This window comes from Dendrobates tinctorius, unplaced genomic scaffold (genome assembly GCF_039654945.1).
Source record: "Dendrobates tinctorius isolate UK_male_01 unplaced genomic scaffold, ASM3965494v1 ptg000404l, whole genome shotgun sequence".
Classification (NCBI taxonomy): domain Eukaryota; kingdom Metazoa; phylum Chordata; class Amphibia; order Anura; family Dendrobatidae; genus Dendrobates; species Dendrobates tinctorius.
The window spans coordinates 508,720-526,170 of NW_027362069.1; the positions used below are offsets into that span (position 1 = coordinate 508,720).

General features: G+C 45.9%; 1 long non-coding RNA gene and 1 pseudogene across 1 annotated transcript; both read left to right on the forward strand.

The window, feature by feature from the left end:
* The first annotated feature begins 4,971 nt into the window (after window positions 1-4,971).
* Window positions 4,972-10,392, forward strand: LOC141076442 (uncharacterized). Its single transcript, XR_012227487.1, has 3 exons — window positions 4,972-5,070; window positions 5,269-5,359; window positions 7,772-10,392. It is a non-coding gene; the product is annotated as an uncharacterized lncRNA (long non-coding RNA).
* Window positions 10,393-11,647: 1,255 nt separating this feature from the next.
* The window catches only part of LOC141076439 (uncharacterized), a 70,129-nt pseudogene continuing 64,325 nt past the window's right edge, over window positions 11,648-17,451 (forward strand).

Sequence of the window (17,451 nt, forward strand, 5' to 3'; positions counted from 1 at the left end):
TAATATAGCCTCCCATTTTGGGTTTATACACAAAGAACATTATCTAACATATCTGGGTATCAACTTAACAACCAACAGGTCACCTCTGTTTAGGTGGAATTACACTCCACTGATCCAAAACTTCCAGAGAGACCTCGATAGATGGGCTTCCTCAAAGTTATCCTGGCTCGGCAGAATACAGGCATTAAAAATGGTGTCACTGCCTCGCTTCTTATATCTATTTAGGTCCCTCCCAATTATGGTACCAGCCAGAACGATCACTCAGTTACACTCTATGATGTCTAAGTTTCTTTGGCTTGGAAAACAACCCAGAATTGTGCAAAAACTTATGTTCCGTCATAGAAAAGAAGGGGGTTTATCCCTCCCTAATTTTACACTTTATTACAAGTCGGCACAGATTGCTCCATTAATAAGTGCGTGTTCATATCCCAATAGTCCGAGATGGGTTATTCTGGAATCATTTCTCTCCAAACCATTCTCTTTATCAGGCCTAATGTGGACCACAGACCGACTTCCACGGGGGTTAATGAATGTGGCTCCTTTTACAGTCCACTCGTTGCTTCTTTGGAGGAAAGTTTAAATATAACTTACAATCAAGCCCTTCTCCCCTGACAGCTATATTACAAAACCCCATGTTCCCGCCAGGCCTTGAGACACAAATGTTTTCTTGGTGGAAGCTGAAAGGTATTCATATACTTCAACATTTGTGTTCCCCATTTAATATCTTACTTGACAGACAGGAATTTGTTCAAATATTTGACCCTCTAGTTAGGGAGGTAATGCGACCGAATCAGATCTTTCCACTTTGCAAAGCAGATCCTCCCGAGCGGTACTACTCTCAGGGCGAGTTTTGAAAATTAATGTCTAAATGACCCTTTGGGCAGGGGAACGATCTCTCATTGATCTACTGTGCTATAAATTCCCCACAAGATGATAAAAAATTTGAAGTATATGTTACAGTGGGAGGAGGATCTGGGATTTGAACAGTCAATTGATGAATGGTATCGTAGCTGTGACACCCTATCATGAGGTAGTCACCAGACTTCCCTTGTGGAGACCTCCTTAAAACTATTGCACAGAGTCTATTATGTACAGGAAAAAATTCACAGCATTTTTCCTAAAATCTCGGGAGACTGTTTTAGGGGCTGTGGAATATCTGGTGACATGAGACATATTTGGTGGTCTTGTATGGTGGTTTCTGGGCTTTGGGAGAAGGTGAAGCATCTGATAGCACAGATGTATGGTGGACCGGTTGATCTGGAACCTTCTACCCTTTTACTGGGAACCAGGCCTTCCCGGCTTCCAGAAAGCTTTCAGAAGCTAGTAAACTACTTATGTATGGCCACTAAAATCCACATTGCGGCAAAGTGGAAGTCGCCCTCACTGCCAATATCTATGGTGAAAGAGAAGATGAGCGACATTATGTTATTCTCATTTGTGGCCCCAGCGTTTCTTGTAGAATAAATCCCTTTCTCACACAGTCCTGTAGTAATGACTTTGTTCTCACGTTTTGTAGGAGGGTTCGTCTGACTCCATCTTATGTTATCAGTATAAGTGCGAGAGATGAGAGACCGACGACCGCAGTTTTACCGTGTGTGTCCGGCATCAGTTCTACAGTGTGAGAGATGCAGGGTCTGTGACCGAAGCTGGGGGTATACGGGTGTATACAGCATACACAGAGGGGTCTGTGACCGAAGCTGGGGGTATACGGGTGTATACAGCGTACACAGAGGAGTCTGTGACCGAAGCTGGGGGTATACGGGTGTATACAGCATACACAGAGGGGTCTGTGACCGAAGCTGGGGGTATACGGATGTATACAGCGTACACGGGGGGGTCTGTGACCGAAGCTGGGGGTATAAGGGTGTATACAGCATACACACAGGGGTCTGTTATCGAAGCTGGGGGTATACAGGTGTATACAGTGTACACAGGGGTCTGCGACCGAAACGGGGGGTATGCGGGTGTATACAGCGTACACAGAGGGGTCTGCGACCGAAGCTGGGGGTATACAGGTGAATACAGTATGCACAGGGGTCTGCGACCAAAACTGTGGATAAACAGGTGTATACAGTGAACACAGGGGTCTGTGACCGAAGCTTGGGCTATACGGGTGTATACAGTGTGAGAGACGCGGGGTCTGTGACTGAAGCTTGGGGTATACAGGTGTATACAGAGGGGTCCACACAAACACGGCTCTGCTCCGTACACCTTGTTCACACACGGCTCCGCTCCGTACACCTCGTACACACACGGCTCCGCTCCGTACACCTCGTACACACACGCCTCCGCTCCGTACACCTCGTACACACACGTCTCCGCTCCGTACACCTCGTACACACACGGCTCCGCCCCGTACACCTCGTACACACAGGGCTCCGCTCCGTACACCTCGTACACACACGGCTCCGCTCCGTACACCTCGTACACACACGGCTCCACTCCGTACACCTCGTACACACGGCTCCGCTCCGTACACCTCGTTCACACGCGGCTCTGCTCCGTACACCTCGTACACACAGGGCTCCGCTCCGTACACCATGTACACACACGGCTCCGTACACCTCGTACACACACGGCTCCGCTCCGTACACCTCGTACACACACGGCTCCGCCCCGTACACCTCGTACACACAGGGCTCCGCTCCGTACACCTCGTACACACACGGCTCCGCTCCGTACACCTCGTACACACACGGCTCCACTCCGTACACCTCGTACACACGGCTCCGCTCCGTACACCTCGTTCACACGCGGCTCTGCTCCGTCCACCTCGTACACACACGGCTCCGCTCCGTACACCTCGTACACACGCGGCTCCGCTCCGTACACCTCGTACACACACGGCTCCGCTCCGTACACCTCGTACACACACGGCTCCGCCCCGTACACCTCGTACACACAGGGCTCCGCTCCGTACACCTCGTACACACACGGCTCCGCTCCGTACACCTCGTACACACACGGCTCCACTCCGTACACCTCGTACACACACGGCTCCGCTCCGTACACCTCGTTCACACGCGGCTCTGCTCCGTACACCTCGTACACACACGGCTCCGCTCCGTACACCATGTACACACACGGCTCCGTACACCTCGTACACACACGGCTCCGCTCCGTACACCTCGTACACACCGTACACACACGGCTCCGCTCCGTACACCTCGTACACACGCGGCTCCGCTCCGTACACCTCGTACACACACGGCTCCGCTCCGTGCACCTCGTACACACACGGCTCTGCTACATCCACCCTGTAAACCCCTCCTGACCCCACACATAAACTTCCCCTCATCCAGCACCATGACAACCAGCACAGCAGAGTCCTGCACACACTGAGGCCCCTGATCATGTGACCCCTGACTCCTCCCCTCCTGTGACCTCATCACAGGTCCTGTGCGCACAGAGCAGCTGTAGAAATCTCCGGCCTCGGGGGTCTCACCAGACTTCGCTCTTTTCTTGCAGGGGCCGCAGTGGATTTCATCCTGGATCCATAGAGCTGAATAGAGGAGCGATGTTCCTTCACTCTGATGGGAATTGATGGTGACGTTTGTCCAACGTCCACGTTACCGAGTAAATCCCCCCAGGACTGCAGACGGTAAAGTCCCCGATATCCACAGGTGTCCCCTCTAATTGGGGGAAAGGGATAGAAAAGCCTCTTATCCCGAGGGGAAACCCTGTACATGGAGACATCGGCCTCAGATCTCTCCTGTCCTGTTCTTCCAGAAAAGCCTCAAACTTCTGTGTGTGACTCAGAGCTGAGATCTAACGTGAGAGAAGATTCCAGTGCGGGGAAGACGGGAAACCTTCATATAGACGGCCGGTGGGGATGGAGGCAGTGACCGACTCTGGCCACATCTGTCTCTAGAGCCGCAGTAGAAGATGAAGATGTCGTCCTCATCATGAAGGAGTTATTTCTCATGTCGCGTGTAATGAATATCTCCTGCAGTATTGCTAATGCCGATTCCAGTGTCGGTAATGAGAGGAGAATTAGCGTTATGGAAGATGAGTCTATGAGGAACGTGTTCAGCTGCCGACTCCGAGGAGGAAACTGCTTGTTGTCTGTGGCCTAAATATATAGGTTTTATTAGTAGATGTCAGGGAAGAAAACTAAACCCTGTAAGATAATAAATCTCCTCCTATGTTTCCCTTATTATCTCCAGTAATTGTATTATTACACAGGATTCTTATGATGTTACATCGGATCATCTTCTTCTCATTCAGGTCTCTACAATATCGGATCCTCTCAGTGAAGATCTTCTACAGAAGAGAATTTTCCTGATTTACCCATCAAGGATGGATATGGACAGAGACAAGATGGCGGAGAGGATGTTACACCTCACCCTAGAGATCCTCTTCCGTCTCACTGGAGAGGTGAGAGATTCTGATGACGTCACATTACATCATTCTTATCTATGGGAATAACAGATGGACAGAACTGGAGAGGTGAGGACTCTGGAAATGTCTGGAGTGAGATTTATTAATGTGTCTCTCCATTACCAGGATTACACAGTGGTGAAGACCTCTAGTGATCGCTGTCAGGACCCTGTGTCTGAGGGATGGGGAAGACCCCTGAGCCCAATCACGGGGCCTCCACCTCACCCCCTGATCCATGAGGACATCAATGACCAGAATATTCTAGAACTCATCTACAAGATGATTGAGCTGCTGACTGGAGAGGTGACACTGCTGGGAATGCTGGGACATTATACAGTAACACTATGAAGGGATCGGGGGATGACGGTATCATTGTATGTGTCAGGTTCCTATAAGGTGTCAGGATGTCGCCGTCTATTTCTCCATGGAGGAGTGGGAGTATTTAGAAGGACACAGAGATCTGTACAAGAACGTCATAATGGAGGTTCCCCAGCCCCTCACATCACCAGGTAATAGACAGGACTAAATACACACGGCCTATAATTATCTGTATGTAGAGAATGAATTCAGTCCCTGTATGTGTTTCCTCCAGATCTATCCAGTAAGAGGACAACACCAGAGAGATGTCCCCGTCCTCTTCTTCCACAGGACTGTAACCAAGAAGATCCCAGTGCTCCTCAGGATCATCAGGTAGATGGAGAGAAGGTGTCAGGAGATCTCCCCTATGATGTGTAGACGGCTGTGAAGGTCTTGTGCTCAGTCTTGTTTTATCCACCAGTATTATATGTTTTATACTTGTGTAATGAGAGCGGTGGAGATGGCAGGATTAGAGCTGATCATAGATGGGACTTCTCCATCTGTCGGTGACTCTTACAATATTTGTTTCAGGGTGAAGATCTGACCCATACTAATACTACAGAGACATATGTGAGGGGTGATGAATGGTGTAAAGAGGAGATTCCCACATATGACTACCCAGGTGAGTAGTAACCACTGAATGCAGAGACGTCACAGATTCCTCTCAGTCACCGGCTGTGGCTGCTTTATCGGTGGTGTAGTCCGGCCGTATTTCCATGATCACCATTTTGCCTCTAGACCACAACATTCTCCTCCACCCAAAACTGTTCAAATGACTTTGATACAGGAAAGATATATAACTTTGTACCGTGTTAGCCAGTAGATAAAAGAATATTTAGAATTGAGAGTCCTCAGTGGTTGATACCTTTTAATGGCTAACTGAAAAGGTGGTAGCACATTGCAAGCTTTCGAGACTCCTCAGGTCTCTTCATCAGGCTAGACTAATGCAACATCTGAAAAATCACATATTTATACACAAAACAGCACAAAAATAACGCAACAGACAAGACAAGTAACATTTAGCAGAATTGTCATAAATATTGGAACAGTTTATAGATTAGGAGTGTGAAGGTTTTATTGCCCTCTGATTGGGATCTGGTTCTGTGTTGTGTGATGACCCCAGAAGGTCTGAAGAGCAAATTCCTTAATTGATGTAAAAAGACATAAATCCATGCGACACATTCATTCCTGCACTGAGTGTGTCAAAAGTTGTCATAAATTTATACTCCCAGACCCTCCTGTCTCTCTGAGAGTTGAAGTTACCTTTTAATACAAGTAATTTAATGTCCATCATGCTATGACCGGGGATACAAAAATGTTTTGCCACAGGTAGATCCCTTCTTTTTTCTCTTATTGTGTGGCAATGAGAATTCATCCTTGTTCTCAGTGTTTGCCTGGTCTCTCCCCACATACAGACCCCCCAGATGGACATTTAGTACAAATAATTAAGTACACCCCATTAGATGTGATGCAGCTGAGAGTACCTGGGATCTTGTAGTCCTGATGTGAGTTGGGGATCTTTATCTTGTCCGTGGTCATTATAAATGGACAGGTTTTACATTTTTTCTGGTTGCAAGGAAAGGTTCCTGCAGCTGTTGGAGAGGACAGGGAGCTTCTGACAATGATGCTTCTTAGATTAGGGGGCTGCCTAAAACACAGTAGTGGGGGGTCTGGAAACATGGATTGTAATCGGGCATCGTTTTGTAGTAAAGGTTGTAATTCCCGTGCCGCTCCCTTTAGCACCTCCAGATTTGGGTTGTAGGTGACCACTAGAGGCTCCCGGTTATTTTCTTCTTTAGCTTTGTAATGTGGCAGGTGATTCCTTGATATTCTGGTGGCTCTTGTAATTTGGTTTTCTATTGTTCTTGGATGGTAGCCCTGACTCAAAAAGGACTTTCTGAGGCGACCGAGGTGTTTGTCTCTATCCATGGGGTTGGAACATGCGTTATATGTTGTTAACGTATGATATTCTGATCACGCTCAGTAATGCAATACAATGAGTGCGTGGAAAACACTGGACTGCACTCCGATGACACAATGGAGAAGAGTTTGTTCTCCATCTTTTCCTCAGTGTTCTCTGAATCTCTCATCCTAGACAATCGGACCACACTGTGCTGACACTCGGGTCAGATCCTGATCCAAGTGTCAGCTGTACAGTATAATTGGCCGATTCTCTCAGATCAGAGGATATATATGGCCGTCTGCATTGGCCCTTAGAAATCCATGTAGCCGCACGCTCCGGTCCGAGTGCCGGTGGCAGTGCTGGGTGTTGTTTCTCGCATCACACACCCTAGTGTGACCCCGGCCTTAGAATGATTCTTGTACTCAGTGTTTGCAGGGTGCTGTAGCCTTGTGTTTGTATCTAGGGTATGTGCACACAGTTTTATTTCAGGGGGCAGAGCTGCTTCAGGAAAGTGTCTCCGGTCTTTTACCTGAAGGCGCCATGTCTTTTGTGCCACCGGCGTCTTTTCTCGATAGTTTCTATTATAGTTGCAGGTGACAGAATGTGCTACTTCTATTAATGGCCTCAGTTTCCAAGCACTGAAGCAGATAAAAGACGTAACAGACGGAGCGGGTACAGCAATGTGGTTTTCCATTGCCGTGCACTACGTTCATGTTTAGCGGCAGGTTTGTGGCGCTTCTTCAATCCGCCTGACAAAGATGTGTGCACATCCCCTTACCTTGGTTCTGCAGCCACAAAATACAGGCATCCCAGCATGAAAACCATCTGTCCAGTCTCTGCTGCTTCTATAAGGAAGGCAAGGCAGCGATAAACTGGTTAATGGGTCACTACACATGGGCCGGTGATGGGTGCTGCCCCCAGACGGGAACTTTAGTGATTTTCACGTATGAAAAAAACTAAATGAATGAAAATCTTCTCCTATACATTACAGTGTTAATCCGCGCAGAGTGTGCACTGGGGCGATCTATGTGGGGTCTGTGATCGGCGCAGGTTCAGAGACTTGTGGAGGGGATTGTGTCTGTGACAACAATTAAAAATGAAAATGTCTGATTTTTATTTGGGGAGACACAGTCTGCAAGAACATGAGCCTGTGAGCAGCACCATAGACTATAATGGAAGAGAAATAATGAAAACCACAGACAGAACATGGACGTGAGAAACGGCCGTCTGACTGAGACTTTCCTGTCATTCCTGTGCTCCAGCATGTCCACGACCACCGACCAGCCATATACACGTCAGTCAGTGTCCTCTACGGCCTGTTCACACAGGAGGACGCACTTCTCTGTGCACACAGCGACTGGTAATATGTTCTGTGCACGTAGACTGTCCTGTTCTCAGGAGCGCATGTCCTGTTTACCCCGAGCAATGTGCCACCAAGAACCTGGATTTTTAAGCCGTGACTAATAATCATTTTTCCTTCCATCAGGTGATTACTGACCTATTGAAATGAGCCGATAATCAGGAAGCCGCGCTCTTACAATCCCACATTTCATGATTATTGGCCCATCTAAAGTGGCCATAATTCAGTGGCTGTCAGCTCTGCAGCTCCACAACACTAAACGTTGTGATTGTAGGCCGCGGACCTGTATTAGACTATCTAGAGAGCAAGATTACAGAGGGTACAAGACGTGGGCCTGTGGTCTTACAAATGCCAGGGCTGAATTTCACTCCCAGTCCGGCCCTGGCTACATGGAAAATAAAGACTCAGCCAGAATAAAGCCTTTTATTAGCAATAAAACTAAACAGTTTTCCTTTTCTATTTAAAAATAACAAACACAGTTATACTCACCTAACGCCTATTTCCACCGAAGACCTCATTCTGTAATAAAAATAAAATACAACAATATACCATACCTGTCTGTCGCTCTGTCCCACGCCGTAATCCATGTCTGGGGGATAATTCGTTTTCAACCTGGACGGTGCCAAGATGCGACCATGCAGGCAGAGAACCACTGGTGAATGAGCTGCTGCAAGCACAACATCATTAACCAGAAGTGACATCATCGAGGTTTCCAGCCAGGCTGAACTGCAGTGACCTCAGGACTGTGGGAAATAGCCAGTGATGAGGTCACCACAGTTCAAGCTAATTCTCTGTGTTATTGTTAAATAAAAAATGAAAACTGTGTTTTGTTTTATTTCTAATATAAGACTTTATTCTGGCTGTGTCTTTACCATATAACTATAGGATTAGTAATGGATAGGTGTCTTATAGACACCTCTCCATTACTAAGCCGTGGAATTGATGTCACCAGACAATACAAGGGTGACATCAACCCCACAAATATGAACTCCATTTGCCACCACTACAGGGAAAGTGGGAAGAGCCGGGAAAAGCACCAGATTTGGCGCATCTAATAGATGTGCCTTTTCTGGGCAGCTGCGGGCTGTTATTTTTAGGCTGGCCCCTTACAAGCCTGAGAATACCATCCCCCAGTTGTCAGCTTTAGCAAGGTTTGTTGTCAAAAATGGGGGGACCCCATGCAGTTTTTTAAATGTGAGGAATACTCCCATCATCCGCTCCTGCTGTCACTGTTCTTAGCAGCAGGTGTAGGTTGATGGGAATAATAGTCCCAAAAGCCGCCACCTGCTGTCATCATTCTGACTTTAATATAACTCTCATCATTCTCCCTGCCGACAGAGCAGAGGAGAATGATGAGAGCGTCTTCAGCACCTGCCGCCGGTGAACAGCGCTTACTGTAGCGCTTCTTCCCTTCCGACCGTCCATGTGGTACTGATGCTGCACACAGTTGTCACACATGTACCACAAGTATTACACACATGGACATCTCCGGTACCGAAAATATCTGGACGTGTGAAACCGGCCTTATACACAGTTCTCTTTAAATGCCTAATATTTCTTCTTGAAACTCATCTGACAGAAAATATTATTGGAGCTTAGGATAGTATAGATTGTGAAGTCTCCGAGACCCATACGCTAATTACCCCAGAGAGGTTTCACCACTAGCTGCTCATTTATTACTGATGGAGACTGTGGAGTTTGATCATTTCAGTAGTTCCTAATCAGGCCCCATTATTAATATCTGACGTGTGTCACTTTATGTGGTGGTAAGTTTGGAATTCTTCACAAAGGATAATAGGAAACAAATGGATCTTACAAATTATTTTCCAGCTTCGCACTAATCCCTACATACAATTGTACACTACTGTCTGGGCACATGGAAGTCTTCAGAAGGGAAGGAGCGCCATTTAGCTATTTAGCTCCCCTGATGAAGCCGCATGGGTTGCGGCGATACGCGTGGGGTATGATCCTGGGTGTAGCACCCACTTGGTTATAGCTGTATTTTCACTGCGACCTTATCATTGGTTGCTCTGGAGTAATTTTTGTGTGGTACAATTGAATATTGGATTGTGGGCATTGGCCATATTGCTGTTGGCTTATTATGGCCTGTGTGCCCTAACCAGTGAATATTTAGGGACACATGCATGGAATTATTTCATGCAGTGATTGTGCAATATTAGGGCCCTTGGTCTCCATGAGCAGGTTTATGGGGTGGTTGTTGTGATTTATTGCAGTGAGGTTGGACCACATGGTTGATATACAGGTTATTACAGCATAATCTATAATTGTGATATGCCATACTTCACTGTTATATATTGTGGGATGCTTCATATGTTTTTATTATGTTTTTAATTGTATTGCTGCATCAATAAAACATTGTTTTTGTACTGGTTCAGTGTGCGCTATTTGCAGTGGTTCTTTTTCTTCTCTTCTCATGTTTATTATTCCACTGTTGCTGCACCTAAACCTTCATTTATATATTTGTGATTGGTACAGTTGGTGCGCCCCATTTTTGTTATATATATTTAGCTATTTGAATGCAGATCTAGCTGGAATAGTTTACAGACACAATGTATTGGGAGCTCTGTTCATGGTCACCTGGCAGCTCAAAAGATGTCCACCATGAACATGCTTGGCTCTATCTTCTCTACTCTCCATATCCCAAGGATTGCCTTGCTCATCGCCCTATAACACCCTTACATGGAATCTGGACTTACACAGGGACCCCTAGGCTTGGACCATGGTGTTACCTGCTATTCTGTGGTGTTAGATGGCAAGAAGAATAGTCAGGTAGCTGGGTCAGAACCAGAAGGACAGAACACAGAATCAGAAGACACAAGAGTAGTCAGTAAACGGGCCACGGTCACAGCAGGAAACAAATACACAAGCCGCAAGCTGAGCACAGAGGACTGAACCAGAGGAGAACAGCGCTGTATCTGGCAGATTCCGGCCATGTGCTTTGAGCTTTAGTAGGGTGTGGTACTTTCCAATTGGCTGAAGTAGGGACCAGATTACTCCAGCTGGACAGCAGGAACAGATCCCAGATGAGATTGGACACACCATATGCAGAAGCCCTAATATAACTAAATGACAGAAACCAGAATAGTAGAAATCCCCATAAAGTGATTCCATTTTATAAATTAATTCACTGAGGGTTATAATCCTTAGGAGGAGTGAATATTTTGACTCCACAGCCACTTTCTGGAAATTAACACGCAGTGGATGTTGGAGAGTGAAAATTACACATTTGCCATTTTATTACCCAGCACATAGTGCCCAGATTGTGCTCCAGGAGACACACACCACAAATTAAGTGGGTTCTTCTCACTGTAGTATTGCTAAATACAGGGATCCTAAATGTTGTTTGCGCACACTGCAAGACTCCGAAGTGAGAGCGGATTTTGCCGGATTGGTTTATGGAAACCTTGTTGCTTTTCAGCAGCCTTTGAGCCACTAATAGTGCGGGAACCTCTGTTTTTCCATTGACAGATGATGGACCTGAGTGGGGACTTGTTTTTTGTGAGATGAGAATTGGTATTATTTTCGCCTACATAACATTGATTAGTTTCTTTATATTTGACATTTGGGAGGCAGAATGAACCAACAGTTGAACACCGCACACTACTGGCTCATCCAACAAGGTTTTCTATTAGACTGTGAACTGTCATTGTTTTGTAAATTTAAGTTTTTGTTACATAAACTGTCCATAAAAATATCAAGTGAAGTAGAAATGTTCAAAAATATAAAACTCAAGGATATTTTATTAAAAAGTACTATTTTATTATGTTAGCAGATGACTGTACCAGGAGATCAGAGGGACAGCTGACATCTTCAGTTTTTAAATCTGATGATCTTAATATCCTACAAGATACAAATGAAGTGATTGCTATTACTCCAGATATATCATCATCCATTCACAGCAAAGATCTGTCATCTGATCCTATGAAACAGGTCCCATCTTCTGATTCATTACTGACTACTAAGGAAAACCAAAGTCACAAAAGAGGCAATAAAAAACAAACTGCTCCTAACGCAAATCAGTCATTTTCCTGTTCAGAATGTGGGAAATATTTTACATCTAAATCACATTTTGTATACCACCAGAGAATTCACACAGGGGAGAAGCCTTTTTCCTGTTCAGAATGTGGGAAATGTTTTAATCGTAACTCAAAATTGGTTAGGCACCAGGGGACTCACACAGGGGAGAAGCCTTTTTCCTGTTCAGAGTGTGAGAAATATTTTAATCAGAAATCAGACCTTGTTGTTCACCAGAGAATTCACACAGGGGAAAAGCCTTTTTCATGTTCAGAATGTAGGAAATGTTTTAAACAGAAATCAGAGCTTGATAGTCACCAGAGAATTCACACAGGGGAGAAGCCTTTTTCATGTTCAGAATGTAGGAAATGTTTTAAACAGAAATCAGACCTTGTTGTTCACCAGAGAATTCACACAGGGGAGAAGCCTTTTTCATGTTTAGAATGTTTGAAATGTTTTAATCGTAACTCAACATTGGTTAGGCACCAGAGGACTCACACAGGGGAGAAGCCTTTTTCATGTTCAGAATGTGGGAAATGTTTTATCCATAAAGGGAATCTTGTTAGACACCAGAGAACTCACACAGGGGAGAAGCCTTTTTCATGTTCAGAATGTGGGAAATGTTTTAGCCAGAAAGCGCTTCTTGATCGCCATCAGAGCAGTCACACAGGGGAGAAGCCTTTTTTATTTTCTTAATGTGGTAAATATTTTACTTGGAAATCAACTGTTAATAAACATCAGCGATGTCACATATGGGAGAACCCTTTTTTGTTCAGAATGTTGGAATCGCTTTAACCAAACCTGGATCTTCTTAAAGGGATTATCTCTTGTTATTCCTCATGTTTGCTGACAAAAGGATAAAATTAAACTTTATTACTTCCAAATGTAAATCTATACCCATAATTCACCCCCTGAAGGTTAGTCAGAAGGTTACTAATAGAAAAAACAAATATCCCACATCTCAGTATATAGGGTGAGGTGACATATGCACACTCACTCTCCAAGCCTCTCTTTTCTACGGGTTTCATCCTCACCAAAGGCGACTCATCAGGAGACTATTTAATATTGACTTATATTCAAGCGGGACTAGATGAAGAAAACCCTAAAATCACGTATCATGTTATCCGAAACAGCCAGAAAACTAGCCACATATTGGCAGATCCCAGACCTCAAACTATATACTTGGTAAGTTTATAAGCCACTCCAGTGTCAGGAATAGATAGTATGTGAAAATACAGTATAATTCTTGTGTTTTTCTCCTATTAGGGACTGCCTTAGTTTGGTATTGTAACTGCTGTTAATTAGTAGTGCAGACAAATTGTCCTAGACTAAACTCAGTCTTCAGACGGCCCAATATGTACCACTCAGGGAAAACTTACCTGCTCCAAAGATCATTAGCAGCTTCTAACTAATGGCCATGCTGCGGTCTGTCAAGAAATGAGTGCAATATTATTATTTTTATTATTAGTATTTATTTATATAGCACCATTGATTCCATGGTGCTGTACATGAGAAGAGGTTACATACAAATTACAGATATCACTTACAGTAAACAAACAATCACAGACTGATATAGAGGGGAGAGGACCCTGCCCTTTCGGGCTTACATTCTACAGGATGGGGAAGGCGACAGAAGGTTGGGGGGGTTGCAGCAGCTCCAGTGATGGTGAGGTGGTAGCTTCAGTAGTGGTGAGGGGGCAGCGGGGATCATTGCAGGCTGTAGGCTTTCCTGAAGAGATGGGTTTTCAGGTTCCGTCTGAAGGATCCGAGTGTGGTTGATAGCTGGACGTGTTGGGGCAAAGAATTCCAGAGGATGGGGACAATTCGGGAGAAGTTTTGGAGGCGGTTGGGTGAGGAGCGAATAAGTGTGGAGGAGAGAAGGAGGCCTTGGGAGTAGAGATGAGCGACATAACCTTTTTTCGGGTCACCCGACTTTCTCAAAAGTCGAGTCGAACGAAATCGGCCGAATATCGGGAAAAGTCGAAGGTCCGACTGAAACACGAAACCCAGTGCAAGTCAATGGGGAAGAAAAGTCGGCTGGGAGTGGAGGACTGTAAACACAACTAAAATGCCCATTGCAATACCAACGCCATCAATTCTTATTACTTAAGCTTGTCAACTTTAATTTACTTTATAATAATAGTTACCCATTAAAAACTGGGGGTTGGACTTCCGGTTCCGGCGCTCTGATGTGAGGACGCAGGAGACAGAGCTCCGTGCAATCCTCAGCTACAAAGACCGACACAGAACACCCCACGGCCGCGAGAGACAGTGGAAAGCGAGAGGCAGGGAGCAGGAGATATCGGTATATGGAGCGGTACCTTCTCCGGAGTGGCGGCAAGCACTTAAAGCAAGGAGCTGCAGAGGGAGACCACACAGCATGGGACCATAAAATGGCGGCAGACGCGGGATACAGCGGTCTGCAGGAAGGTGAGCAGAGCCTGGTGGAGGAGGAAGGGGAGAGGCAGAACGAAAAGTCGGCAGCCCAGCAGCGCAGCCAGATAACACATGCAGATAGACTATGACCGTTTGGCTGGGGCAGTGGCAACGCACCTGGCAGACAGGATAAAAGAGTCCCTGGAGGCTATGGTGGGGGCTGCGCTATCCTCCATTAAAGAACAGGTCACACAGCAGGGAACCAGGATGGCAGAGGCGGAACAAAGAATATCAGCTGCAGAGGACGAGGTGATAACATTAAAGGAGCAGTTGAAGGAGATGTCGGAGGGCTCCCAGGCTATAAAAGACAAACTGGAGGATTTGGAAAACCGATCCAGGAGAAGCAATTTAAGGCTGGTGGGGCTGCCGGAATCTATAAGCATGCGACAATTGGATAACATTTGTGAAATAGAGCTCCCCAAGGTGCTGGGTCTGACACATAATTGCAGAGTGGAAAGAGTGCACAGAGTGGGACCTGTAAGAGAGAATCCAGGCATGTGGAGAACGAGCGGGAAGGAAGACAATGCGGGGGCGACTGGAACAGCCAGACCGCACCAAGTCATAATAAAATACCTGGAATATAAGGACAAAGAAGAGTTGCTGCCAGCATTTAGAGGAAGGAGGATCCCATTGTTTTTACAAGGACATAAAGTATTGATATTTGGAGACTATTCGGCAGAGGTCACCCGGAAAAGGAAGACCTTCAGCAAGATCTGCACTACACTGTACCGCAAAGGTATAAAGTTCCAGTTGCTCTACCCTGCCCTACTGAGAGTGACAAGACAAGATGGATCCTTTTTTGTGACAAAGGACTTGAAAGAGGCGGAGAGATGGATGGAGGAGGCGGAGGAAAGTGACCAGACAAGAGAATCTTCGGGGAGGAGGGGTGGTCGATGCGGGGAAAGTGAGGAGGAGGTTCGAGAAGAGGGCCGGAACGAATGGAGGGAGAGGAGAGAGGAGGGGAAGGAGCTCCATATGAGGAATCCCAAGGAAAGAAGATCGCCGCCACGCAAATCTGGAGACCGGGGCAGGGGAGCGCCTTGAGAGAGACTCTAAGGAGAAGATATATCATTTTGGACCGAACTGGGGGACCTATGGGGGGGGGGAATGACGAAAAGTAGAGGTGGACATTTTTTTTTTCCTTTTCTTACATCTTCTCTTTGATTCTCCCCTCCTCTTTGGTCTCTATGGATCCTGGGATCCTGCATACTCTGGGGGGTAGAGGAGCTTTGGCGTTCATGGGGGTCCGGGATTCTCTTCCAAATCTCTCTATTGGGTGCTGGGAGGACCATATCGTTAGGAAGGAGAGGGAGATTGGGTTCAGAGGCACCAAACAAGGTGTATGGGAAAGGAGGGAAGGGGTATTGTATGTTGACAAGATTATTGACCAAGAAGGCCTTGCCTTGATATAGTGGGGAGCAGAAGAATGGGGGATAGGCTATGGGTAATTACTAATCAGTGAGCTGAGAGGGAGTTGCGGAGCCAGGAGCATCACAGAAAAAATGGAAGTGAAGAGACGATTGACTGTAAAGGGGGGGACAGTTGAGGGGTTGTTAGTTGATAATAGATTTAGGATGAGCAGATGGGTTCAGGGAAAGCAACGTTATAGGCGCACCGAACGCTTGGAGGGGTCACAACACCACACATATGAAAGACCACATGTCGACGTGAAATACTTGAGAAATTGGGACAATGGTTAGAATAGTGACATGGAATGTGAAAGGACTGAAGTCACCACATAAACGCATGATGATATTGAGGCAACTCAAAAGACTGAAAGTCGATATAGCATTACTACAGGAGACACACCTACCCCAGGGGGATTTCTTCCGTATGCAGAAACTATGGGTGGGAAAAGTAGTTGGGTCAGGCTCCCTGGGACGAAAGGCAGGGGTGATGATTCTAATTAACAAAAATTTTAATCACACGATAGTGTCTCAGATCAATGATGAAGAAGGGAGGTATATTCACATTAAGCTTACCAGTCCACAGGGAGAGTTTGATATATATATAACATATACGCCCCTAACAATGAACAAACTTCATTTTTTAACTTTATCACTACTGAATTGGGAAAAGACACAGAACTCAAACGGATAGTCGGAGGGGACTTTAATGCAGTGGTTTCAAGGGGGGAAGATAAGAGATATAGTAGAGACGACGGCAGACCGATCAGGGAGGTAAAAGGATTAATGGTCAAGCTTTTGGAGGACACAAATTTAAAAGATAGTTGGAGAATGCTTCACCCAAATGACCGGGAATATTCTCACTACTCGCATCCACACGAAGCGTGGTCCAGGATTGATTACATTTTGGTAGACCAATTTCTGATGCATAAGGTAAGGGATGTGGCTATTGGAGATATGGTGATATCGGATCACAGCCCTGTGCTTCTAGAAATCACTGATACAACACTGAGGGGGACGGACTACTTGTGGAGGTTTCCGTCGTTTCTACTTAGAGACAAGGAATTTGCCAAAACACTGAACGAATGGTGGGAAGACTATAGCAGAACCAATAGTGAACATGAGGCGGATATAATGTTGTTTTGGGAAGCAGCAAAAACAGTATTAAGGGGAAGATTGATGGGACATGTAGCTAAACTTAGGAAACATACCCACAAACAATACCAGGCTGCAAGTGAGGCCCTCAGAGAGAAGTACACATGGTATCTAGAAAACAAGACACAAGAGGCAAAAGAGGAGTGGAAAGCAGCAAGACAGGAATTTCAATCTTGGGCGGGGAAAAGGGAGGATCTGATACGATCACAACAGGAAGTTGATTTACACAAATTTGGCAATAAGGCAGGGAGACTATTGGCCAATCTGGCAAAAGGTCGACGACCAATGACTTTGATAACTAACATGACTAGACCTGACTGGAGCAAATCGACAAGCCCACAAGAGATTACTGAGATTCTGGGGGATTACTATGCAAAATTATATAGTAAGGGGGAAGAGACGTTGGCAGGGAAAATGAC